The sequence below is a fragment of the Zosterops lateralis genome (assembly GCF_965231275.1).
Source record: "Zosterops lateralis genome assembly, chromosome: 16".
In the NCBI taxonomy this organism is placed as follows: Eukaryota; Metazoa; Chordata; class Aves; order Passeriformes; family Zosteropidae; genus Zosterops; species Zosterops lateralis.
Window position 1 is genome coordinate 1,802,181 of NC_139776.1, and position 27,811 is coordinate 1,829,991.

The following is a 27,811-nucleotide window of genomic DNA, read 5'->3' on the forward strand; positions in this document are numbered from 1 at the left end:
ATTTTGTGTTCTATATCCTCTATTTGCACTGGACTGGGTATTTTCAGAGCCAAACTTGTGTTCTATATCCTCCTTTCTGCACTGGGCTCAGTATGACTAATTTTTAGAGCCAATATCGTGTTCTATACCCTCATTTTTCCATTGGGCTGGGTATTTTTTACAGCAAATATTGGGTTCTACGCCCTCATTTTGCACTGGGCTGAGTATGACTAATTTTTAGAGGAAATTTTGTGTTCCATACCCTCCCTTTTTTTGGGCTGGGTACTTTTCTGAGCAAATCTTGTGTTCTGTATCCTCCTTTTACATGGGGCTGGGTATTTTTCAGAACATATCCTGTGTCCTGTATCCTCCTTTTACATGGGACTGAATATTTTTCAGAACAAATCTTGTGGTCCATACCCTCCCTTTTTTGGGCTGGGTATTTTTCAGAGCAAATCCCATGTTCTGTATCCTCCTTTTACATGGGGCTGGGTATTTTTCAGAGCAAATCCTGTGTCCTGTATCCTCCTTTTAAATGGGACTGGATATTTTTTAGAGCCAATCCTGTGTTCTGTATCCTCCTTTTCCATGGGGCTGGGTATTTTTCAGAACAAATCCTGCGTCCTGTGTCCTCCTTTTACATGGGACTGAATATTTTTCAGAACAAATCTTGTGGTCCATACCCTCCCTTTTTTGGGCTGGGTATTTTTCAGAGCAAATCCCATGTTCTGTATCCCCCTTTTACATGGGGCTGGGTATTTTTCAGAGCAAATCCCATGTTCTGTATCCCCCTTTTCCACGGGACTGGGTATTTTTCAGAACAAATCCCATGTTCTGTATCCTTCCCTCATTGTCTCCAGCCACCAGAGGAACCCCCTCCTTCACCGCTGCCAGAACTGGCTACTCCAGAGCTGGGTCAGACCAATTATTTCTTAAACGGTTTGTGCTCTCACCTGCACTTCAAATGGGCTCCTTTGAGAAGAAAAAAAAATAACATCCCCTCATTCTCAGGCTGCTCCCAGATCCATTGTGAGCCCGGCACATCAGTCTGCTCAATTAAAGAGCCCACGACTACAAAGTGACTGCACATCATTTGTATTACCTCGCTCCAGACGATGCTTTATTCACAAATATCTGACTCCAAGAGGTCTTTTTTTTTTTTTTTTTTCTGCTTAGCTAGGGGCTTTAATCCCAGCTTGCATTTATGTATTAAAAAAAAAATAATAAAAAAATGAAAAGAGGGAATAACAATCAGCAATGTGCTTTAAGCAAAGATTTCTGTGTCCTGAGCAGTTGTTTCTTCTCTGCAAAGGGAGTTTTGCCTTTCAAACTGATTTGTTAGAGATTTCCCAAGTCCCATGGAATGACAGTCTGAAAGCTTGCTTTCAAAATATTGGAGGTGCAGCACTGAAACCAACCCTGCCTTGCCAATTTACTTAATTCTTACTCAGTTTGGGGCTGTGAAATCATTAGAATGAGAAGGGGAAATAAAATTCACCCTTTGCTGAGGGCTCCAGGACATGGACAGGGGTTCCCAATTATCCACAACTGCTCCAGGACAGACTTTGGGTCCAGCCTGAGGATCCAAGCAGTCCTGGCTCTGTCCAGGATCCTTTGATCCATCTTCCAGCTGAGGACATTCCATGGTGATTCCCTGACTCCTGCTGGCCCACGGAGCTCTCCAGAGCCTCCTCAGCTCCTCAGTGTAGGATCATCCATGGAGGGAATTTTCTGTAAACAGGAGAAATGTTTTTGTAGCTGTACCTTTGTTATTCATTCCTTTCCCCAGGAGGGACTTCTCCTTGCTGTCCCTCTGCTCTGCCCAATGGGAGTGAAGAGGTTTGTCTTTGTGTCACCAATCCAATTGGTCTGTGTGAAATGGGATAAAAGGGAGACACAGCCCAAAAATAAAGGAGTCATTTTCAGCCTCCTGAAGTCAGGATAACCCAGGACACCCCAAACCTCCAGCACAGCCAAAGGGCTCCAAAGCCTTCAGGACAGCCCAGGTTGACCCTCCAGCATCTGGATTTTCACACCAAGAGAAAGGACAAATCTAGGATTTGCTGAGACTCCTCAGAGGTGCTGGGTGCCCCCCTGGAGCAGCTGTCAACAAACCTAAACCACAACATCTGGGTATTTTTTAGAGCATTTATTGTGTTCTATATCCTCCTTTTTGCATTCAGTTGAGCAATTTTTCAGAACATATCTTGTGTTCTATATCTTCACTTTTTTTGCACTGGGCTGAATATTTTTCAGAGCAAAAATCTTGTATTTTATTCCTTCCCTTTTGCATTGGGCTGAATATTTTTCAGAGCAAATTTTGTGTTCTATATCCTCCTTTTCACATATAGTTGAGTATTTTTTCAGAACATATCTTATGTTCTAGATCCTCACATTTTTGCACTGGGTTGAGTATTTTTCAGAGCAAAAATCTTGTATTTTATTCCCTCCCTTTTTGCATTGGGCTGGGTATTTTTTTAGAGCATTTATTGTGTTCTAAATCCTCCTTTTTGCATTCAGTTGAGCAATTTTTCAGAACATATCTTGTGTTCTATACCCTCACTTTTTTTGAACTGAACTTTTTTTTCAGAGCAAAAATCTTGTATTTTATTCCCTCCCCTTTGCACTGAGCTGGGTGTGAGTATTTTTTTAGAGCAAAAATTTGACACCCCAATCCCTCAGCACAGCTTTGCCAAAGTGATCCAAAACCTTCAGGACAGCCCAGGTTGACTCTCCAGCATCTCCTGAGGAGGTAAAAAAGCTCATTCCAACAAAGTGTAAATTCTGCCCAGTGCAAAGAAAAATTACTTTGAATTAACTGGATAGATGTTCTGAATAATCCACATTAAATTCTTAATTTTGGGTTACGATAGAAGACTTAATAGTGGTCAGATACCCACTGCTTATGCAATTAATTCTTGGCCAAGAAAATGAATGTGAGATATAAAATATTTTAGAAATAATCTTTTCGTACAAAAACAATGGAAATTTGAAGAAGGATTAAGATTTAGTGTCACAACAGATTAGAGTGTGAACAGAATCTGTCCTTACAGAAATCTATTTAACCACTGATATCCTAGAGGGAACAAACTATAGGGCTTTTTTCCATAGCAAAGAGAAAAAAAAAAAAAAAAAAATAAAAAAAAGGAATTTGCTCTTTGTGTTTACTGGAGCCCACAAGTGGCAGGAAATGAGGCATGAAATGCATTGTCAAACACACAGTGTTCCAGTAGAATGCCTCACTTCCAGCTGAGCATTGATTTTAGGCTCCCTCACCCCCCTAAAAATGGGTATTTTTATAAAACAGATCACCCTGGTAATGCCATATATAAACACAAAGGTGTTGCTGCAAAAAGATTCAGTTTTCTTAACAATTTCCTCCTATTTGGTAGTTTTTTCCTCAGATATTCTAATAATTAAAGAATACTAAAAAGAACCAGGAGAGGAGTCCAAACTGACCCAAACTTCAGCTCAAAGTCACTCCTGAGCACAAATCTCAGAAAGAAATAATCCAATTGCAGCTCCAGATTTGCATGGAAGAGAAGCAGGTACATCACCCTCTGCCCAAGGTATTTCTTTACTGGATCCAGAGAAATCAGGGCCAGGAAATCGCCTGAAAACTGATTTTTCTCTATTAATGTCATTAAGTAGCAGCAGCACACACTGCTGAGGGTTGTCTGTGTCCTAAGCAAGTGGGGGATTGCCCAAAAGCTCCAGGTAAAAATGAGTTTTGCAGTTGATTTTGCAGCCAAAATTGAGTATGCAAAGCGGCATTACATCAGTCACCCTCTCCCAGAGCATGGCTAATGCACTTAATTAACTAGGCTGCTACCAAATCCTCTTTTTAAACACTTTTTTTCCTCTTTAAAGATTGTCACAAAACACCCAAACAAACAAAGAAAAAAAAAAAAAAGAAGAAAATGAGAATCAAGAGGGTTGGAACAGAACACATCATTTATTTTTTTTTGCTTTGAGAAGTCAGCTGTGTGGCAATGATTTAATTAAAATCTAAATGAAAATGATTGCAAAAGTGTCTTGCTGGGTGAGGGCAGGATGTACAGAATTAAACACCCTTTTGCTGTTTGGGACAGAGGTTTGTGTTCTATCACTTTGCTTTTTGCTTTTTTAATTCTCCCCATGACATGGACACGACACCCAGGGGTGCAGGAACAGGCTGAGCTTTGCCCTTTGGGGTTTAAGGTGACACAAGATGTGCCACCCTGTGTTGTGGTTTGAAAGCAAAACCAGTGAGAGGCTCCAAGTCAGAAATACAATTTAATAAGAAGAAAGGTAAAAAGGTAAAATAAAATCAATGCAATAACACAAAGGAGCACTGCCAGAGTCAGAACACACCCTGAGCAGGGTGGGGGGAGCAGTCCAGGTGAGGGGCTCTTCCTGAAGCAGTGATCCCACAGAAAGGTCTGGGAGCTCTGCTCCTCTGGGAATCCAGTGGCTCAGGGCTGCTTGTCCTGTCCCAAATCCCAGATTCTCTCCAGGTGGGAATGCTTGGCTCCTCCCCCTGGGCATTGGGAGCATCTCCCAATGGGATGAGGAGTCGTGCAGTGGCTCCTTGATGGCCCATTAAACAGAGAGAGCTCCTGGAGGGAGTTCCCTGTGAGTCCTGGGCAAGGCATTGATGGGCCATGAGCAGAAGAGCCCAAAGGAGGGGCCTGGGAAAACACTGCCCCACCTGGTTCAACAGCTCATGGGGATGGGGATGGAATAAATACTTTGTGCACATCCTACACTAAACCCAGGACAAGGGGCTGTGAGAAACCCAGTCCATCACAGGCTGTGATCCCTCTGCTGGGGAAATGAACTCCAGGGGAGTCACTCCACACACAAAGCCCTGTGCTCACCATGGGATCCTCTTGCCCTGATTTTTCAGCCTTCTGATGTTTTTACATTCTGTACTGGAGTTCTCACACTTGTAACATAAACAAAAACTAATGTTTAGTAAAGAATTCATTCCTTTCCAGGGGAAAGGACAAATTGATGGACTTCTGGTTTGACCAGTGGGGTCACAGAGGTGTCAACCTCATCCCCCAATTGCTGGTCAAAGTCCAAACCCTATTTAAACCCTGAACCCAAAACCAAACTTCCTTCTTCTTTTCTCGTTTCTCAACCTGACAAGTGAGTGTGATCTTTTCGTAACAGGATCCCTTCCCAACACCCAAACTTTTGGCCTTGAGAGCTCCTGGCAGCTTTAGGGGTTGAAGAGTTGTCCATTTATGAGTCCCACCACACTAAGAATGGGCTTTCTGTGTTTCTGCCAAACTGTTTGAAGCAGAAACTTGTCTCTTGTGCTTTTCCTTCAATAAAAAAAAAAAATAAATGTCAGGCTAAAAAGACAGGTCCAAACAGTTCCTGGCCACCTTGGCAAACGTGCTGCTATTGTTTATAAACCCTCGCAGTTATTGTTGCTTGGGGATTGTTTCTGTTATCTCACTTTTAATAACAGACAAGTGACTTCCAACGTGTCAAGGAAATCTAATAAAATATAAATAAAAACTATTTGCCTGTGTTTTTTCCCCCCTGCTTTTACTTCGAGCACAAATTACATTAACAAAGCAAAATAACACAGACAATCGAGATTTGAGCGTGGAACCAGCCAGAAAATGCTTTGTGCTTATTAAGTTTTCATTTAGGAGAGGAGAGGCTGCATCACCTTATCTGAATTAAGAAAAGCAGCATCCAGGATGTGCTGGCTGGAGCCCAGGGCAGCAAAGCACAAACACGTGTGGCTCAGACACACAAACAGCATCCTCAGGATCCTTTGGTCCAGTATTTTCCCTCAGGGAAAAGAGAGAGCAGAACCTCTGCTATGACACAAAAACAAAAAAAAAAACAACCCAAAAAAACCCCCCCAAAAAACCCAAAAAACCCAAACCAAACCAAAACAAACAAAACAAAAAACCCCAAAAAACCCCACAAACAAGCAAACAAAAATTTTAAAAAAATAAAAATAAAAAAATAAATAAAAAAATCCTGGTGCATTCCTGGTTAATTCCTCCACCGGTCAGATATTTTTTTTATTTTTTTTTTGCTCATCCACTGATTTTAGTTTGGAGATAAACCTGGAGGGATATCAGAGTTCCCAGAGACAACCAAAGGGTTTTCCCATAAAGCTTTGGCCAGACACATGGATAGTTCAGATTTATTTATCTTTGCATTAGAAAACAACCTTGATGAGCTCTTGAGATCTGCCAGCAATTAAAATTTTTAAAAAAAGAAAGGAGAAAACAAAACCCCAAAACCAACCTCTGTAGCCCCACCTTTATTATCTCAGGTGTTCTGTTATGCCCAACCATATCTACTATTTTTCTCTAGAGATTTACTTAATTGATACTGGAAGAATTTTGTCCTTACAAATGCAAACCCCAATTTTTAAATTAAAAAAAACCCGAAAAACAAAACCAGAAAAACCAACCCCAACCAACCAACCAAAAAAACCCACAAAAATAAAAACAACCAAACAACCAACCAAACAAACAAACAAAAAAAAAAACAAAAACAAAAACAAAAAAACCCAAACCAAACCAACACAAACCCAAAGAAACAAGAAAATAAATTAAAATAAAAATCATCCCCCAAAACAACCAAAACCACAAAAAAACCCCAACCCAAACCAAAAAACCAACCAACCAAACAAAAAACCCCCACCAAACACAAAAACTCCAGCCCATTTCACTTTGACCCTTTGGCTGACCTGTCCAGCCCAGGCAAATTAACAAAAGTGAGGAACTTCAGGGAGGGGGTGACAGAGCAGCCCCACTGCACAAACTTCCATGAATTTATTCTCCACCAAACCATATTTTCACCTTGGATCCACCAATTCCATGTTCTGGAATTCCTGCTGCCCCCAATCCCAACCTCATCCCCATCACCCTTTCCCAAAACCAGATAATTTTCTCCAAACCTGTTGCATTTCGGTGCCATCAATTATCTCTGATCTGGCACAGAGAATTTTTTTTTTTTTTTTTTGAATCCCAGCACTAAGGAAACAATTCTGAACGACACAGCTTAACATAGCCTTCCCTCAGAGCTGAATAATTCCTCCTCAGATGGTGCCAGCTCCTTCTGCTTCGGGGATGTGTCACTGCTTTGACAGCAGAGGGATGGAATCCACCACTGGCACTGGACATATGCTCCTGAGGTGGACAGCACTCCCACCACCCTTTGGAAATTAGAAAAAGGATGAAACCCACCTCCCCTGCTCAGCCTGCTCGTGTTGTTTCATCTGGCAAAGACCATGGAGGGATTAATAATAGCTTTTCCCACCCGCAAATAAAAGTGTGCTGCTTAAGGTTTTTGTTTTTTTTTTTTTTTTGGCAGCGAGCTGGTGTTTTGTCATTTAATCATTTCACATCATTACACTGCAATATGCAATGTGATGAGATGACACTCCTAAGTGACAAACACTGGGTGCCTCCTGGGCTGAGAGGAGGAATGGCATGGCCAGGGAATTGTGCACTGAGGGTTGTCACAGCTCCACTCCCCCGAGCTGGGAGCTGCAAGGAGAGCTTCACCTACAGACTGAGCTGACCCTCAAAAACCCCCAGGAATTTCAGATCCAGGATCCCAAATCCCAGCCCACACCTGGACTGCTGTAGGGGACAATCCCAGCCCTTCCCAGGGTCACAGATGAAGAAATGACAAACACTGGGTACCTCCTGAGGGATAATGGCATGGCCAGGGAATTGTGCACTGAGGGTTGCCACAGCTTCACTCCCCTGAACTGAATTGGAGCACAGGGGAGCTGCAAGGAGAGCCTCACCTACAGACTGAGCTGACCCTCAAAAACACCCAGGAATTTCAGATCCAGCTCAGATCCAGCTCAGATCCAGGATCTCAAATCCCACCCCATATCTGGCTGCTGTAGGGGACAATCCCAGCCTTTCCCAGGGTCACAGATGAAGAAATGACAAACACTGGCTACCTCCTGAGGAATAATGGCATGGCCAGGGAATTGTGCACTGAGGGTGCACAATTCACTCCCCTGATCTGGGATTGGAGCACAGAGGAGCTGCAAGGAGAGCTTCACCTATAGATTGAAATGACCCTCCAAAAACACCCAGGAATTTCATATCCAGGATCTCAAATCCTACCCCACACCTGGGCTGCTGAGGGGGGCAATCCCAGCCCTTCCCAGGGTCATAGATGAAAAAATTACAAACACTGGGTACCTCCTGGGCTGAGAGGAGTAATGACATGTCCAGGGAATTATAGATTGAGCTGACCCTCCAGAAACCCCCAGGAATTTCAGATCCAGGATCCCAAATCCCACCCCACACCTGGGCTGCTGAGGGGGGCAATCCCAGCCTTTTCCAGGGTCACAGATGAAGGAAGGGCAGCCAGAGCCTCCTTATCTCTGCAGCCCACTGGATTGGGAGGATATATTAACCTTTAAGCATTTTGGAGAGATGCCTCTGGAGATCTCCTGCCAGAGCCTGATTGGATTGTCTGGGCTGGTGGCAAAGAGGGGAAAAGCAGGGAAAAGTCCAGCAGAGCCAACCCTTGGTGCCCACACCAGCCTCAGAGCATTTCAAAGCAGCCCCTAAATGTCTAAAGCCCCCCCCAAGGATCACCAAGATCCTCAGAATTATTCTTCCCCACCCTTTCTTTCTGCTCTCAATTCAACTCAGATAAAGGCCACTGAGGAAGCCATAAATAACACCTCAAATGTCACTGTTGTGCTAAACCCCTTCTCCTGCTGCTGCACATCCAAAGTGCCCCTTCCCACCTCTCCAGGAACCTGCAGCTGGCTGAAATCAGCCCCTGAAAACCCCACACCACTGGGCTGTGGGGAGCACTGGGGAAAACCCACAAATACAGCCCTCAGTGAATCCTTTTACCTGTGCAAAGGGATTTTTCCTGCCACCCCCAGGGGTGGCTGTGCCCATCTGGAGCTCCAGAGGATCCAGCAGAGCTGCCAGAGCAGCCAGAGCACCTTGCACTGCTCTTGGGACCTCCCTGTTGGGCAGAATTGGAGTTTTGGCCACAAATTTATCTGCAAGCACCTGTCCCACCCCCTGGTGACCCCTCCCCAGCTGCCCCAGCCTCTCCACCCTCCAGCCTGCCAGGAGACTCTGCAAGAACCAAGAGAGAGAGAGAGAGACAATAAAATTCTAAAGTGAAGAGCTCTTTAAATATTAGCTCAGCTGGTATTATCATACATTTTTCCAAGTTCAAACATGATAAAGTGATTTGAGAGTTTGCCAACTCCATATTCAGGGGAAGCATGCAGGGAGAGGAGAGACTCTGATATCTTTGATGTGAGTTCTTTTTCTTTCCTTTCCCTTTTGTCGACTTTAAAGAGGAGTCGTCTTAAACCTGATTGCAGAGGGCATCAGAAAATACTGGAAATTACACAACAGCTTTAGGAGCAGGGTTTGCAGGTGGCAAGATATTTATATTTTCCAAGAGCAGCTCTCCATGAATGGATGAGCCATCCCAAAAGAAACGGTTATTTTCTTTGCCATCTTATTCACAGAAAAAAAAAGCCCTATTGAATTTCTGCTGTTCAGTCATTTATTATTTAGTGGCTGTGAGAGCTGGCTTTTTACATTCTTCCCCACATCAGTGAGGAGAGACAATCCTTAAAAAACAAATTCCTGAAGTGACAATGAACTTCTGGCTCCTGCTCTTAACAAGCAGCCCTGAACATCTCTCTCTTTCTCTCTCTCTCTCCAGGACACGCTGGCACAGCAAAAACACTCTAAAAAACAGAGAAATCTGGCAAAAAAGGACAATTCCAAGGTGCCTTGGCTTTGATGGGACCTGCCCCAATTTGGGATCAGATTTAGGGGGTCCAAGATAAGTTTTTTTAGGGGTGGAATCAGAGTTTGCAGAGGGGTCACAAAAAAATCATCCCAAGTCCAGCCCTTCCCACCTCACTCCACTGAGGATATTTTGCCCTGAAAAATCTTGCAAGGCTGAATAATGGCTCTGAAGACAAATTGTTTGAAATAATTTGGATTTCACCACCTTCCTAAGTGTCCAGGAAAGCTTGACACCCCCCTAAAAGAACCACTCTAACACTCAGGCATTCATTAAAATGTAATAATATAGATTAAGTTTATTTAATCCTGCTGCAGAGTGCCACGGAGAAAAAGCAATATTCATTACACTTGGCAAAAGCAGGAGTGGTGAGTGGGAGCCAAAGCAGGCCGCTTTTGCTTGTTTCCTCATCTTTTTTTAAAGCCTTTTTTTTTTTTTTTTTTTTTTTTTTTTTTTAATTTTATTTTCTTCCATCCTTCTGCACTGGCATGTTCCCCAAATGCAGCAAAGACAGAAGGTAATTACATATCGTGACTCATTAGCAGAAAAAAAAAAAAAAAAAAAAGGAAAAGTGGGAGCAAAAGCAATAGGTAGGTGGGGGTAAATTTACCACATAATGATTTAAAAGTTTTGGACTCCTGCACACAAGGGAAGAAAAAAAAAATAAAAAAAAGGAGAAGGAATTTAGTCATTCAGACTGTGAAATTCTAGGAGACTAAATGTCTACTTAAATTATTTCATCACATATTCATTAGGCCATCCCAGGGAAAGCAGTTATATTATTTGATGGGGTTTCAGCTCTTTCCTGGCACCCTGAAGAAGACAAAGAAGAATGGACAAATTGAACAAAAGACGAACAAAGGGAGCAGCGGGGAAAGGAAGGCAGAGAAGTCTTAAAAATAATAATAAAAAAACCAGCCAAAAAACTCACAGACTTATTGAGCCAGGGCATAAAAATTTATTTAAATTTTATTTAAAATTTTAAGATTTAATTCCAGGCCTGAGACCAAGTGTTGGTCCAAGCCCAGGCCTGGTTTTCTGCCCCTGCTCCTCCTTCAGCCAAGGAATGCCAAGTCTGCTTTTCCTGCTGGTTTGGCTGCCCTGCACCAACAATAAATCAGGAATTGTGCGTTAACGTGTTTCTTCCATAGCACCAAGCACATAAAGGAATTTATCTTCCGAGTCCACTAGGCTGTAGAACAAATAAATATAAATAATGATCAAGGGAAAGGAGAAGGGAAGTGAAACACTGAGGTGGGAAGTCAGGAAATCTTTATTTTACCCAGAGTTGTTGCCCAAAAAGTTCTCCCCTCTATAACTGTTGGTTTGGTGGGATTTCCTTTTAAATGTTTTTAATTATAATTAAGAATCTTAAGCCAGCTTCTTTTGGAAAACATAATATCTCCCTTTTTGGCTGTGCCACAGCAGAGGATCCTCTGCTTCACTCCTTTCGAATTTTAAAACGTGGACTTAAAGACCCAGGAGGACAGAATACATTTTCTGCTATTTTAAAGAATTAGAATGTGCTGGGGGAAAGACTGTGCTTGGCTGGGAGCTGCTTTATTAAAAGGATGTTGCAGCTAGAGAGTGGGGGGAAAAAAAAATAGGACAAAGCCTCCAGTGGGAGCCATTGTTCTCCTTGGGGCAGAGCTGGGGAGGGAATGGCACAGGCAGAGGAACAGCAGATAAAAACTCATCTCTCCATCACATCCCTTGTAGTGGTGTGGTTTTAGTTTTATCAGTTTAATGTATTTTATATCATATTATTTTATATGTATTATAATACATAATAACATATAATATATAATAATATATTACATTATACTGTATTTTATATTATAATATTATATCATTATATCATAGTTATAATATATAATATATAATATATAATATATAATATATAATATATAATATTATATTTTACATAATACTATATTTTATATAACTATATATATAATCTACTATAATAATATTTATTATATTATATTACAATATATTATTATATTATTATATTGTATTATTTTATATCTCATATTGTTATATGTATGTTGATGGTTCGTTCCATGTACCCCCCTGAGTTTGTTCCCTGTGGTTTCCCCTGAGTGACCGTTAACTGTCAATCACGGTGTTCTATAACCTCAGTCCTGTCTGTCACTTGAGGCCCCGCCCTCAGTCTAGAAAGTTCCACTGAGGTCGTCCAGTGATTGGCCAGGATCCTGACTGCTCCCTCCTTCCCCCTCCTTGATTGGTTCCTTTCTATGTCCTTCAGCTCAGAGCCGTGCCCTGCTTGTCCCTGATTGGTCACTTGCTCTGCCCCGCCCACTGCCCCACCCTGTATTTAAGCTGTTGCACCGGGGTGATCTGAGCTCTGCTGGGGCTGACTCCCTAAGGGTGAGGTTGTTGGGAAAGATGGGACAGGAAATGCTTACAAATATGATTGCCTGGCAAGAAATACAAAAAATATAAAACCTGTGAGTGAAATAGAAGTTAAAACCAGCTCTGAGATGTGATCATGGCAGGCAGGAAGACGGGGATGAGCTGGAGATGGGTGGAAGGACAGAAAACAAAAGGAGCCAAGGGCGCAGCCCCTCTCCACCCTGCCAAGGCATCAGGGGAAAGGTGGATAAGAAAAGTCTCTTTAGAGTTCAGAATACAGGATGATGTGGTGATAGAGCAGTTCTCATGGGCTGCAGGCAAAGTCTGTAGGGTTTGTATCTGGTGCTGGTTGGTCACTGTAAATTAGAATATTCAACACAAAAGGAGATGGAATGGATTGGAACAAGGTCCTCGCTCTCTCTCTTACCTCTCTAACTAACACCTAAATTATTTTTACTTCAAACCCAATAACTGACCACTTGAAGTCTGCAATGTGGAATTTTCTATCCAATTACAGAAAACCACCCACACCCATGAAGAAGAAGGTGAGGAAGAAGGACCCAGACAACGCCCAGAGTCCTCCACCTTGACTCACACACATTACTATGTACTAAAATCTCAAATTCTAAGTTTTTCACCCTGTGATATCACACCCTTCTATTCAAACTCCACACCCACAATCCCAGTGCTGTCACTCAATTTTGGGAGCCTTTTCCACGTTCTCAGGTCAATGCAGTGTTTGCTTGGGGGTCAGTGCCTGTGAGCACAGAAAGCCTGAAATTCTCAGCCTCCAGAATTCCAACATCCAAAGAATTCCTGGGTGTGGCACAAGGTGTGGGCTGGATGATCCTGGAGATCTTTTCCAGCCTCAATGATCCTGTGAACCTGCAGCTTTTCCATCCCTCTGGAATTCTCCTTTCTCTCAGTCTTGTCTCCATCCACAAACAACTGACAGGATGGGGGGTACCACATATTAAACAAAAGAAAATTTGAATAAAAATGCTGCATTTTAATTTATTTTTACAACCTGTTATAGATCATCTTAACTATTCCAAACTCCTTCAAAACCAGTCTGACTTCTGGTATTTTAACTCAGAAAATTTGTTTTTACCCTGCTAAGTCCCACAGTCCAGCGGGTGTGGGAATCCAGTCAGGCAGCACCAGCAATAAAAAAGTGGGAGCAGAGCCTTGGAGAGCTGCTTTTTCTCCTCCAATGACAGCAGATTTTTTGTGCTGTATTTCCATTCTTTTATGAGTGTAACACCCTTTAATTCAGGATCCATCAGGTGAGAGCACAATTTAGAGGGTGGGCCTCGAGCAGGCAAAGCATCACTGCCATGAGGAAAGGGCCTGAGAGTCTCAGTGCCTGCAGTAATTCAAATCTGGGGTTCTGGTCACACCACAACTTCCAGAATTTAGTTATTAGTATAATCTCAGAGTTGGCATCTGTCTCGCCGTGTCACAGCAGGTAAAACACTCTGATTCCTGTGCCCTCCAGAAAAACCCCACAAATATAAATACTTAACTCTGAGCTCTGCTTTGGAAATTAAACCAAACTAACCCCAGGGCTGGGGAGCCACAATCAGTGACCCCTCTGATGAATCCTCTTTGCTGCTGCAGTACAAACCACACGAAAATCCATTTTGGAGCTCCCATCCCCTCCCAGCTTTAGTGCAGCCCAAGCTGCATCAGGTTCCCAGGCACAGCAGAACCAGCAATTCCCTCCAATTTAATACCAATAATCCCACCCAGGAAAGAAATCATAACTCTTATCTGCAATGACATCCTCCTTTTCACTCTAAGCACCGTTCTTTAAACATTTCTAAACTTTTCCTATTCCTTCCCTGTGTGCCTTGATAGGAATTTGCCTGTCACCGAGGGCTGTACACAAAGAGAGACACAGACACTGAGCACAAAGATATCAGGAAGTGGTTTTCCTAGCAACAGTAATCATCTGAGAGATCCCAGAACATCCTTCCTATTCATGCAGCATTTTGTGTTTTGAATAGTGCTGACAGGTGAAGTGGATTCATAGTATTTAATACAAAAAAAAAAAAAAAAAAAAAAAAAAAAAAAAAAAAAAAAGAAAAAAAAATGTTGCCGTGGATGGGAATGGCACAAAAGCAAAAAAATATCCACGCTATTCATGAACAGATGAATTCAGTGTTTTCATAACCTTCCAGATTATTCACTGAGGCGCAGTTTCAAAAGCAGAGACTTTGCCCTTCCCACAGGATGAGCAATCCAGGGTGTTCTGGGGGGAGCAGAGTCCCCAGGATTTCACTGGCACCAGCCCCACTCCCCCAGGGGGGTCACCCAGGACCCTCCCTGCACCCAGCAGGACCCCCCTGCTCTGGGATTCCCATCTCCAGTCTTGTATTTCGACTCCAAGATCCCCCTAATTAGTTTGTTTTTTCATTTCCAAAGTCCTGTGCTGGGGTTAAAAGATGAGTGGAACTCACAGCTTTGATCTTGAAAGGTGTTTATTAAGTTTTTTATCTGAAGGTGAGCACACCTCCCAACACCAGGCTGAGCACACTGAGACACACTGCCAAGGGCAGAGACCTGGTGTCCAGAGTCTCTTAAAGGTTTCTAACCCAATTAACTCTTGAAACATGCTATATTTACAGTTTTGTACCAATAATTATTGCTAATTCTAGACACATAATTCTCTACATCACCCACATTCTGCCAATGTCTCTGTGCCACTGTCACAGCAGGAGATGGAGTAGAAGAAGAAGAAGAAGAAGAAGAAGAAGAAGAAGAAGAAGAAATTAAGACACCACCCAAAATTCTCCATCTTGCCTCTATCTACTTCCATTCTAAAACCCCAAAACTACAAATTTTCACCCCGTGATGAACTAAACTATCATCTAATTTAAATTTTTGTTGTTCTCTTTTCCTCCATAAGCGTTGGCAGTTTTTCCCATGGGCTGAGGTCAAAGGCAATGCTCTCCTGGGGTCCCTGCAGGGATCTCAGAGCCCCCCAGGGCAGTTTGAGGTGTTTTCCCTGTGCCCTGGACTCCAACACACCAGGATGTGCAGCCCTTCCTGCCAGACAGACTCAGCTCTTCCTCTCACAGCCCAGAATTTTGGGTCAAAGCTGTTGCTCCAGGAAGTCCTGAGCAAGCTGGGGATCTTCCACAAGCTGAGCTCAGGTTCCCTGCCCCACACACCCTAAATTTGGGTGCCTGAAGGGATCTGAGACACAACAGGCATCGGGTGTTGTGCAGGGGATGCAGCTGCTCTGCAAAAACCGACACAAAGTCCCCAAAATTCCTGTTATCCTACAGGGCAGCTCAGATCCCATAAAGCTGTGGGGTTGTGGAAGTTCATGGGCAAAGCCCCAGAGCAATCCAGTAATTTAACCCCACCAGGGTTTTGTTCCTTCATCTTTTCTCTCTCCCATTTGTACAAAACTCCAAATTTCTGTTATCTCATGGGGAACCCAACACATCCATTTTCCTTCCTGGGCCACGTCTCAATTGTTCTGCTGCTGCTTCTCCTTCCTTGCCCACCAAAACGTGCTTTCCAATAACTCCAAAATGAGTTTCCCAACCCTATGGATTCCCCAACTGCCTCCCATGCACTGATCCACTCTGTAAATCTGCTTTTTTTTCCTCAAGGTCTTTGCAGTTTGCACGAGTCCAATGGATTAATTTTTTGCCATTCCCTTAAGGAAATCATCCAGAAAACCCATCTCATCCTGGCCTTAACTTTCCCTACACTGATTTTTTTTATTTTTTTAGGTTTTCAGGGTATTAAAGTCCTCTCTCCCTCTCCACCTGCATCCCAGAATATATAATGGCAACACCAACAAATCCTTGGCTGCAGAGGATGGGACTTATTACCTGAGCAGCTCCTGGTTGAGATTTTTTTTTTTATGCATTGAAAGTAATAATAAATTAAATTGAAAGGGATAAATTCAGACCAGATGTGAGCAGGTCTAACTAATGGGGGTGTCAGAGGGAATTAAACAGTGACAAACAGTGGGGTAAATTACAGTGGCAGGGTGAGCTGCTTTTAAAGGGACATCAGCAGGGGAGGTGGCGTTTAGAAAGTACAAATTTCCTGCTATTGGAATACACAGGATTATAAATATGTTGGAGGAGAGAAACTACTAATATGAGGTTTTGAGATTAATCAGCTTCTTTTTGCTCTCTGCAGCCTCTCCTTTGGATGTTCTTTCTCCAGCTTTGGCAGGTGACATCCTCTTTGTGTTCCAGTGGAATTTGCCAACCCTCCTGCATGGGGTGTCCTCATAGGGCACAAAAAAAGCCTTGAACTTCCCTCCAGAAAGGATTCTTCTTTAAAAAAAAGGTGGGGAAGAAATCTTAAAAAAAAAAAAAAGATTTTTTTTTTCTGTTTTAACAAAGAAATAAAAAAAAATCTTTATTAAAATCAAATCATTTTTGAGGGCGAATCCCATAAAAAGTGATATTAAAACTCTCAAGTTGAAAGTACTCCATAACCTTCTAGAAACACTCGTTGATATTTAAAATAAAACCCATCCCAAATCCTTCATGGCTTCAAAAATGCCAGGGAAAGGAATGCTACATTCCAACCAAATCTGCTCCCTGCATCTCACCAACAGCTTGAGGATCTATAATGAGCCACAATAAATCTTTCAATGGAAGCACTAATTAACTTTGGAGTTGCTTGTCTCATTATGAATCCAAGTTTCATGGCAGGAGCCACTTCCAGGAACTGTCCCATGGACTTTTTTTTTTTTTTTTTTTTTTCATTCAGGCAGCATTAAATAACTTTATTTCCAAGGACAAGGAGACACACAGAGGCAGCCAAATCCATTCTCTGCTCAAATCCAGCTCTGCTGACTGCAAGGAACACTCACCCTTTTGTTTACAAGTGGGAAAATAACATTATTCTGTGTTTTGAGCAGCTTGGGGTCGATTTGAAACAATCCTCCACCAATAAAAGCTCCTGGAAATCCCTGTGCCAGCCCCTCTGGCCACTGACACAACAAACCCACAACAAACCCAGAAATTATTAATTTTTTTTTATGTTAAATACTATGAATCCACTTCATCTATCAACACTATTCCAAACGCAAAATGCTGACAGATTCCACTGGAAAAGGGAGTTTAAATCAGGGAAAAATCACCTTTGCTCAAAGTAAAACCAGCTCAGTCCAAGGTGTGATGCTGCTGGAAAAAAGAGGAAGGGACAGAGATTTTAAACTCACTGGAAATCTGTGAGAAATGGATTTGTAGGGAATTATCAAGGCCTGATAAAAGGTTGGTATAATGTGCATTTTTATACAAATTTTGAGATAAGAAATGTTGATTTAGAAATGCCATGGGATAAGATGGACATTGTTGAGAGAGAGAAATGGAACTGGAAATAGATTTCAGAGGATGGCCTTGCAAATAAGACTGGACACTTTGGAGAAACAGAACTATAAAAAATGAATATATAGAACATATAAATATGAAAATAGAACTGTGAAAGGTGCACTGTATTAGGATCCACGAGGGGTAATTTTAGATGAGTGGCAAAAGCTGATAGGCCAAGAAATGCTTAAAATCTACTGAAATTAGGAAATAGTTTGGCTTCTGATTGTGAAAGTGTGAATTATAATATTTATATTGTCTTATTTTTCGCGTGAGACTGAAAATGGAATAAAAGTTTTTAAAACACCTTTTAGCTGTCCCAAAAGCCACCAAAGGTCAAAGAGCCCAGGAGGAAAATGCTCATCAGACACACCCAGCTCTTGGTTTGGACAGAAATCCTTCCCTGGAGGGTGGGGAGCCCCTGGCACAGGAATTCCCAGAGAAACTGTGGCTGTTCTGGATCCCTGGAAATGCCCAAAATCAGGTTGGACAGGGCTTGGAGCAGCCTGGGGCAGTGGGAGGTGTCCCTGCCATGGAATATATGGAATGTAATATATATAAAAAAAATATATATAAATATATAAAAAATAATATATCTAAAAATAAATATAATATAAATATATATTATATAAATATATATTAGATATATAATATAAATATATATTATATTTTTATATAAATATTTACATATTTAAACATTTAAATATATATTTAAATATTTTATAAACATATTATAATATATTTAAATATATATTTAAATATATTATAAACATATTATAACATTATATATAATATATATTATAAATCTATTATAAATATTATATATAAAACTATCATATATATAAATATATAAATATTATATTTATATATAAAGAATTAATGTGGCTGCTCTTCCCACCATTTCAGCACCAAGGAAGTCAGTGGTGCTGCAGCTCCACCGAGCTTTTGGCCCTCCTTAAATCAAATCTAAAATTTCTTTCTAATTCACATCTAAATCACATCTAATTATTTCTAATCTATTTCTTTCCAATATCCTTGGAAAGAAACAATTCCAGTGCCATCTCTGCTACACGTTGCTTGAGAATCTGAGACATGAGACACAAGAAAACCACCCAAAAATCCCATTTCTGGTCACTAAACACCTTTGCAGAATCCTCAGCAGAGACATGGGCCTGTCCTTTAATTATTGAACAAGTTGGCAAGATTAGCACTTAAAAAAAAAAAAAAAATTAAAAAAATCTTTAATAAAACGGTGTGGATGTTTCTTGGTTCAATATTTATTATTTCATCTGTCTGCAGATGGGAACGATGATGTATTTGGATAAATGGGTTTAAATGCTTGGCTCTGCATTACTCTCTGTGTCCTGCCCACTTCAAAAGCTCCAAGGCAGCCTCTTACATAAACATTTCTCTATAAATCAAAGAAATAGCCCTGAACTCTAATGCAGGTAATTCATGGGGGGGTTACTTTTCCCCCATTAGTAAAAGGGAAGCATTAAAAGAAAAATTGATCTCTCTAAAGGCAGTCAAAAAGCACCCAAGCCCTCCCTTTTCTTCCTTTTCTCTCCCCAAATTTTAATGTAAAAGGAGACCAATCCGCACAAATCACATTTCTGACTACACAAAACAACTCCTGCAAAAGAGAGAAAATCATCTTTGAACATATTGAGCATCTCCTCACAGGCCACACAAAGAGAGTCGGGATTCCAGGACATAAATTTATCAGATTTCACTGGAGTAAACCACTGCCACAGGGTCTATTTATAAAAATTCTGTTATCTCCTGGAGGTCTAAAGGGTAAAAACGAGCAAGTGGTTATGGAGCAACCTGTGGAACAGAAAATAACTTTGTGAACAGAGCAGCAGGTTCTGTCCTTTCCCATCAAGAATCATTTTGGGTCCATTTTCCCAACACATCCAGCCCCCTGAAAGACCCACCCACCTCATTCCTCCAGGTTAAAACACCCAGAGAAATAAATGCCTGATTTTCTTCGCATGAAGCAAACAGAGAGGGGGGGAGAAAGAAAAAGAAAGAAAAAAAAAATATATATATATATAAAAAAAAAATCAGCTGCATGAACTTGGAAGCCAACTCCACTGGCACCATTGCTTTTAGCAAGATGCTATCTGACATCTTTTGGCTGAACGAGTCCCTTTTGTGGGGAGGATTGTACAGCAAATATTTCTGAGTAGCATAATGTTTGTTGGATATTGCTCTGTTAGGGCAGCTTGTGTTTTCACTCTATTCTGCTTTTGTATGCGAGGGTGTGGAATTTGTTAATCTAAATAAAACTCAAAATAGACAGCACGGCTTAAAGAGCTGCTGACGCCTGGTGGGAAATTTTGAAAGAGTTTTTGTGGCAGGAAGCAGAAATCCTGAGCAGGAGCATCTCCAGGCTGCAGGGGAAGAACCTTCCAAGGGCTGTTCGGTGGGAGCTCCAAACAATTCCAGGGTAAAAAACTCAAGGATTTGCCTCTGCAGGGTTTTTATCCATCCTGCTCCCTGTACCAGGGCAGGGGCATGCCTGGAGTTTTATATTTCATGTATTTCAGGTTCTGTGGTGCCCAGGGGTGAGTTCTGAGCTCACAGTCAGTGTCACTCAGCTCTGCACACAGCAGGGACACAAAACAAACCCTTTTCCTGCTGCACACCAAGGACAACTCTCAGCCCCAAAAGCACAAACAAGGGGGGCTGGAGGGAGGAACAAGAAGGATGGGACCTCACAGCCTGGAGCTGGGACTGGACAATTCAACCTCAATGTGCAAATGGACCAAAACTTATAAAAATGTGAGATCTTATGACTGGTGTCCACTTTGTGATCATTTTGTGTCCATTTTGTTGCCATTTTGGGTCCACCTTGGGTGTAGCCCTGGCCAGGCTCTTGTCCTGCCCAAGGTGTGCCCTAAAGGCCTTTTAATAAATTTCTACTTTATTCTCCAGCTCTGTCCAGTCTCTGTTCCAGCTCAGCCTTCCCAAGCCATCAAAGGGATGGTTCAAGGCAGCACCCCTGGGGTTGGTTCATTGTGCTCAGTTTCTCCCCCAGCTGCAGTTGGGATGCTGAAGGCTGCAGCTTTTCTGCTCTCAGCATTTCTGGGCAGAATTTCCCCCCCAGAGCCCCTGCCCTGCCCCTCAGCCCCCAGCACAGCCTCACCCCACCCTCCTGCTCCTTTCCAGGGAGCCTTGGGATGGGCAGAACCTTCACCTGGCACTTCACTGGCCTCCTGCAGAAAACAAACTCCATTTTGCACTCCCAGTAAAAGGAATTTTATCCCCACATGACAGTGGAGAGCTCTCTGCACTCAGCCTTCTGGTATTTTCATATTTGCTCCTATAAATTTCCTGTTATCTCTGAATTTCTTGTAGGATGCTTCATCTTCACTCCTCTTGCTTCATCTTTGCCTTATCCAGATTTCAGTCTGCTGCCCACAGAACTCTGATCTCTGCTCTGTCACAGGGCAGGGACCTCAGCTCTGCTCATCTCAAAATAACTGGATTTGCATTTGCTGATTTCAAGCCGAATTTTGGTCAAACCTCCATCTCAAACTATGAGTTATCTAGAAATAATTATCAAAAACTGCTGAAAAGCCACTGTGTGCTCTTGCTGACTGCAGTTACAGATCCTTCACAGCTTTCAGGAGGAAATTCAGATCCCAGCAGCTCAAGTTCTCCAGCAGAAAGTTTTAGAAAAATTTTACAGGTGTTAGTCTGAATTTAACAGCATTTTTCTAGTTAATCCATCAGTATAAACTTCATTTCTTCCTCATCATGGTCTCAAACTTCAACAAATATAACAAAAAGGTGTGAATAGTCTCCAAAACAATCCTACCTGATGGTTCTGAGCCATGCAGGGTTTTGGGAGTTTAATTTTCAAGTGAAAATAAACCCAGAGTGGCTGGAAAGCCCCTGAACTTTTATGCATGGCAGTGTCCTCACTGCTCCTCCAAACACTGAAAACCCTTGTGGTCACTAAATGGTGAAATCAAACCGGAATTTTTGCCGAGTTTCTCCTTTAAATCTGATCGCTGCAGTCCATCCTTTCATTCTTAGAGCGACTGGAAACGTGTCCATTAGTCAGAGGCAGAGGAGCCAAGCCTACCAAGAATGATTTGGCAAGGGCTGAGGATGAATCACGGCACGTCTCTGCAGCAGGAGCCCATTGTGAATGGAATTAGCTGATATTTATTTATTTAAAAAAAAATACATTTGTTTCCAGTGTGCAATGATTAAGGCAAAAAGGGAAGGAACCTGGAAAGATTCAGTAATTCAGTCGGGCTGGTACAAGGGAGTGCTCAGAGAAATCAGTTTATTAATGCTGAATATCACCTGCAAACTGGGCTAATCTTTGCTTTTAAAACAAGAGGGAAAGATGGAGGTGAAAACATTCACTAAAACAGAACTGGGCTGGGCTGGGCTGCCACCCTCAATGTCACACAATCCACGGAGCATTAGCTCGTGGTTTTATTGAGAAAATTAATTTCTAGTCAAAGGCATTTTAACTTGTCAGCCCACCTGAGCAGAGGCTTGGGATTCTGTGGGATTCCTCCTTCTGAGAGCCATTGGAATCTTCCTTTGGAATCCACTGGAATCTTCCTTTGGAATCCATTGGAATTGCCTTTGGAATCCATTGGAATTGCCTTTGGAATCCTCCTCATCCCTCCCTGTTTATATCACTTGGATTAGCTGTGTGCCAGCCTCCACTGCTGCCTGTCATTCCAACATAAATCAAGACTTTGGGGCCAATTCCCATTTAATTTATTTTTTTATTATTATTTTGTTCCTTCTTTCTATTTCTTCAGCTGGGCTGAGTCTGGTGCAGTGTCCCCCTCAGAGTGGTGTGGGGCAGACTCAGGGGCACTAATCTGGATTTTATGGACCAAAAGTGAGGAAAAGCCTTGTGAAACCTCTCCTGCCACTCAGCAGATCTTCAATTCCTTTCAGCTCTCCAGCCCTAGACCTCATCCCATCACAAAGGCAGAGGCAGCAGAGCTCTGGGAAGCTGATCGCAAGAGCTGCCACTGCCAGAGCTTCCTTCAGTAGGAAGGATTAGAGCGTCCTCAAAACGTCAATCAGATATCAAAGATACATGAAGATTGAAAAATAAAACGTACCATTTATAAAAATAAGTCTTTGGGAGACACGCTTTAAAAAAAAAAAAAAAAAAAAAAAAAAAAAAGACCTAGTAGGAATGAGTCCCCAAAATAAACACAATCCACTGCCCAACTTCATTATTTCATTATTTCTGCTGATAAAACTTCAGGCACAGCAACACATATAACAAATAAATTCATCAAAAATCCTCATTAATACCCAATTGCTACAAGTGACAATCTCCCCCAGGTTCCTCCACACCCACAAAAGGACACAACTCCCCCTGAGCAGGAAAATGCTGCTTCTCCTCCAGCAACCCCCAGCCCAGCCCCTGAGCCCGTTGAGTTTTCTGTTGTTTGGGTTTTAATTCACTTTCCTGAGATTGCTTTTCATTCACTCGCTGACAGGTAGTTATTTGTTTGCAGGGTTCCATTTGACATTTATTGTTAGTGTAAAACACTAATAATAATAATTAGCGCCTTTTTTTAGAGTTGTCTGAGGTTTTAGTGCTGGTGCATTGTTAATATAAAACATCCCAGTGCTTGGCTGTGTATAGGATAGTATGATAGTATTTAAATATAACAAAGGGGCTCATTATACTGAGACCAGATTGCAGTATCTTTGAGCCTCCTGTTAGCAAGCCAAGATTTAACATCCTCTAAACTTGTCTGCAATGCTAATACTTTCTGGGAAAAAAAGAAAAAAAAAAAAGAAAAAAAAAAAAAAAAAAAAAGCTACCAAAAAACCCACCCTTTAAACAAAAACTAAAGCCCAAACAAAAACTGGACAAAAATAGGTTTTTATTCGCTTAAGAGTTCAGGAGCCAAAGCAAGTTTAGTGCCAAGAGGGTGGGAATAAGTGAGAATAAATGAATCTTACAACTGCTGTTAGAACCTCGAGGTGCTCAGAGCGTGTTTGGGAACTGCTCATTCCAAAGCACCTCATAGTTACCCCAAATATTCAGAGAATCATTTTCATAATATGACCAATGAGGCTCTGGACAGCATCTCATTAGGAGAGATTTGGAAAATCCTCCTGTGGGTTCAGGCACATTGTCAGGCACTCCTTCCTTGGCTGGGTGCTCTTCACCAGCAAATGAAAAGAAACTTTCCCTGTGGAGATGGCTGGATGCAGTTTGTAGCGTCAGGAATCAATTATGACTAAAGAAAATGGGCTGTGCTGGTTTTGGGCTGCTTGACCTTCCAAGAGAGATTATCCGGACAGTGAAAATCAGGCCACAAGTGGGATTGGCAATGGCTGGCTCAGAACAAGCTCATTGTCCATCCCTTCTCCTGCAGTTCACCTCTAATCAGAGCTCGGGGCTGGAGTCGGCTCTCATTTCTGCTGGGGAAACTCAGGGATGAGCTCATCTCCCCAGAACTCTGTTTTTGGACAGATCTGATTCCAGGGGAGGTTCAGGAGTCAGATCTGAGCCAGCTGACACTGCACGGCTCCACCTTTGCCTTCTGGTGCAGCCAGAGCACGAGAGGAGGGAGGGAACAGGAGAGCCTTGGGTGGGAGTTCAGAGGTGGTGAAGGATGAGTGGAGATTTAATTAAAAAAATGGAAGGGAAGGGAAGGGAAGGGAAGGGAAGGGAAGGGAAGGGAAGGGAAGGGAAGGGAAGGGAAGGGAAGGGAAGGGAAGGGAAGGGAAGGGAAGGGAAGGGAAGGGAAGGGAAGGGAAGGGAAGGGAAGGGAAGGGAAGGGAAGGGAAGGGAAGGGAAGGGAAGGGAAGGGAAGGGAAGGGAAGGGAAGGGAAGGGAAGGGAAGGGAAGGGAAGGGAAGGGAAGGGAAGGGAAGGGAAGGGAAGGGAAGGGAAGGGAAGGGAAGGGAAGGGAAGGAAAGGAAAGGAAAGGAAAGGAAAGGAAAGGAAAGGAAAGGAAAGGAAAGGAAAGGAAAGGAAAGGAAAGGAAAGGAAAGGAAAGGAAAGGAAAGGAAAGGAAAGGAAAGGAAAGGAAAGGAAAGGAAAGGAAAGGAAAGGAAAGGAAAGGAAAGGAAAGGAAAGGAAAGGAAAGGAAAGGAAAGGAAAGGAAAGGAAAGGAAAGGAAAGGAAAGGAAAGGAAAGGAAAGGAAAGGAAAGGAGTAGCTGAGCATTTCTTTCATTGCAGAGCCAACTCAGCCCAACTTGAGGAAGTAGCGTTTATTATGACAAAGTGAGTCTAGACAAGATCTGTCAGGTTCAGCTGCACTGGCTTTAGGTACACACGTTTTTACTACAGATTGTAAGCAGAGCCATATGAAACGAGAATCTCAACATTGAGCCCTGCTGGATCCTCCAGGCTTTCTGCCTGAACACATTTGCATGAAGTGCTTGTCACTGGAGGATCTTGACAGCCACAGGGTTAAACTGCTCCCCTTTCCCATCTGTGCCTTCCCGAGGCCTTTGGGCAACATCAACTCCCCAGATATCGAATGGATTCTTCCTTTTAGGAGCTGCACATCCACTGACACGCTCAGAACTCACTCCAGTGCTCCAATAGTGGAGTTAAATAAACACTTTTTTAAAAAAATTCCATTTTGTGCCAATTGCAAGCCCCAAGCCAACTTGTTTGGTTCTTCCCCTGCCCAACCCAGTCAAGGTTGCAGCAGCTTGAGAAGGGAATTAAAGGTGGATTTTTTTTTTTTTTTTTTTTTGGTTGGGGTTTTGCCCCTTTGGATGTTTGTTTTCCACCATATTTGGGAGGTAAAACAAGAGTTTGGGAGGACCCAAAAAAGTCCAATGTCCTCCAAAGCTTGGAGGATGCATGAAATTATAGAAATATTCTTACAAATTGAGCAGCTGTTGACATTGCTAGGAAATCTTAGAAAGGATCACAACTGGTACCATTAAAACACTTTCCTGAGGAAAAAGCAGGAATTACAACTTATCAATAAAACCAGTTTGGGTTAAGAGGAGTTTCTTAACACTCGACTTGGAACACCTTGTTGAAAACTCAAGTTTAGAGTGAAAAGGATACAAAGTGTGAAGCCTACATGGAATATTTGGCTAAGAAATCAACTTTAACTTTCTGAAAAATATGGATGTGGACCTTTTACCTCGACTCTGCTACGAGAATGCTGAGAAAACCTGGAAAGCTCAATCAGCTTTAACTGGGGCTTAACAAGGTTGGGATGAAGTTTGTTTTCCATGGTTCTGGACATCCAGCCAGATCTGCTGCTGACAAGAACAGAAGCAAAATCTTTGGGGGAAAAAAAAAAAAAAATAAAGCCAAAATCTGCTGAAATCTGTTTTGATTGTGTGACCCAGATAGCAGCAGGGAAATAACAAACGTTTCCTGGATGTTACACTTGGATTTCTATCGCAGAGCTGAGCCTCAGATGACCCCAGAGCATCCATTTGCTGGGTTAGAAACTTTCTCAGGAAGCATCAGGAGCCAAGATGTTCCCGCGGATGGGCTTGTCTTTAAAACCCCAGAACTCTACAGAGGGTGAAAATTCCTGCTTTAAAAATGGGCAACTTCCATCGATTCTATTAGAGAAATATATTAAAAGATGCAAAGATAAAAATGTCACCAAGATTTAAAAATAATAATAGTAATAAATTATATATATATATATATATATATATATATATCTCAGCATCTGTATTTTCCTTTTAAATATTGTATCTATTAGAAAAAACTTTGGACAGAGTGAAAAGTGTTTTGAGAGGATTCTCACCCCTTCACATGCTTTTTTTTCACTTCTGTATGTTCCAATCTTTTGCTTCCTATATCCCCCTTCAATTCAGTAAATTCTGAAAATACATGAATCAAATTTTTTCACAAAAAATGGAGAATTGTGTCAAAAGTTTTAGAGCTCCCAGCTGAGAGCCTTCCCCTCCTGAAGCAGCACATTTTTGCACTTTGGGCTCCCACAGCACCATGAAATTATCCATGGGATGAGGGTGAACCCCCTGCCCTGATGTCCTGGGTTTCAGTGTAGGATGTGCACAAAGTATTTATTCCATCCCCATCCCCATGAGCTGTTGGAACCAGGTGGGGCAGTGTTTTCCCAGGCCCCTCCTTTGGGCTCTTCTGCTCATGGCCCATCAATGCCTTGCCCAGGACTCACAGGGAACTCCCTCCAGGAGCTCTCTCTGTTTAATGGGCCATCAAGGAGCCACTGCACGACTCCTCATCCCATTGGGAGATGCTCCCAATGCCCAGGGGGAGGAGCCAAGCATTCCCACCTGGAGAGAATCTGGCATTTGGGACAGGACAAGCAGCCCTGAGCCACTGGATTCCCAGAGGAGCAGAGCTCCCAGACCTTTCTGTGGGATCACTGCTTCAGGAAGAGCCCCTCACCTGGACTGCTCCCCCCACCCTGCTCAGGGTGTGTTCTGACTCTGGCACTGCTCCTTTGTGTTATTGCATTGATTTTATTTTATTTTACCTTTTTACCTTTCTTCTTATTAAATTATATCTCTGACTTGGAGCCTCTCATTCATTTTGTTTTCAAACCACAACACCTGACTCCACCCTCTGCTTCCCCAAAGTTTCCCCCATTTCCCAACCCTCTTTTCCCACTCCCAGCTCCACCAAAGCCTCTCCTGCTCCTCCTGGGTGACCCAGGAGTGGTTTCCAGGGCCCTGCACACGGGATGTGATGAGACAGGACGTGATTGATGCAGCCTGACCTGACACGTCAGGACGCCGCTTGTCACATGTGGAATTCAGCAAGAAAAATGGAATAAGCAACCTTGACGTGTCCATAATAACTCAGAATTTCTCTTTCCCTCATTATCTCCAGTATTCACCACGTTCAATTTTGTCACCATGAGGCTGCAACTCACCCGATCCCAAATCAATCCCCAAAAATCTTTACGGGGTCATTTTCTTCCCAAAAAATCGTAAAATTTTGATAAAGCAAAGATTTTAAATTGCAGCTTTTGCCACTACCTGTCATAAAAGCAGGGTGCACAATCCTATCCCTCCTGTAAATGAGGGAATGAAAGCAGCTTGTCACACCTCTGGGGACCAGCAGGAACCTTCCACACCAAAGTGCTAAAAGCTGAGGCAGTGCTAATGACTCTGAATTTCCTTTGAGTGGATGCTGGACTGCTTTCCTTGAGTTTCTGTTTAAAAGGCAAGAAGAAAAATAAAATAAAAATAAAAAAAAGGAATAGAAATCAAGCTTATGCAGGGTTTACCTAAGCTGTGTGTAGGACAAGGCAGCAGGCTGGCATTGCCAGTGTGCACTTTATGGTTATTCTGCTCCTAAAGTGTTATTTTTATCAATAAAAAAGTGATAAAGGTCC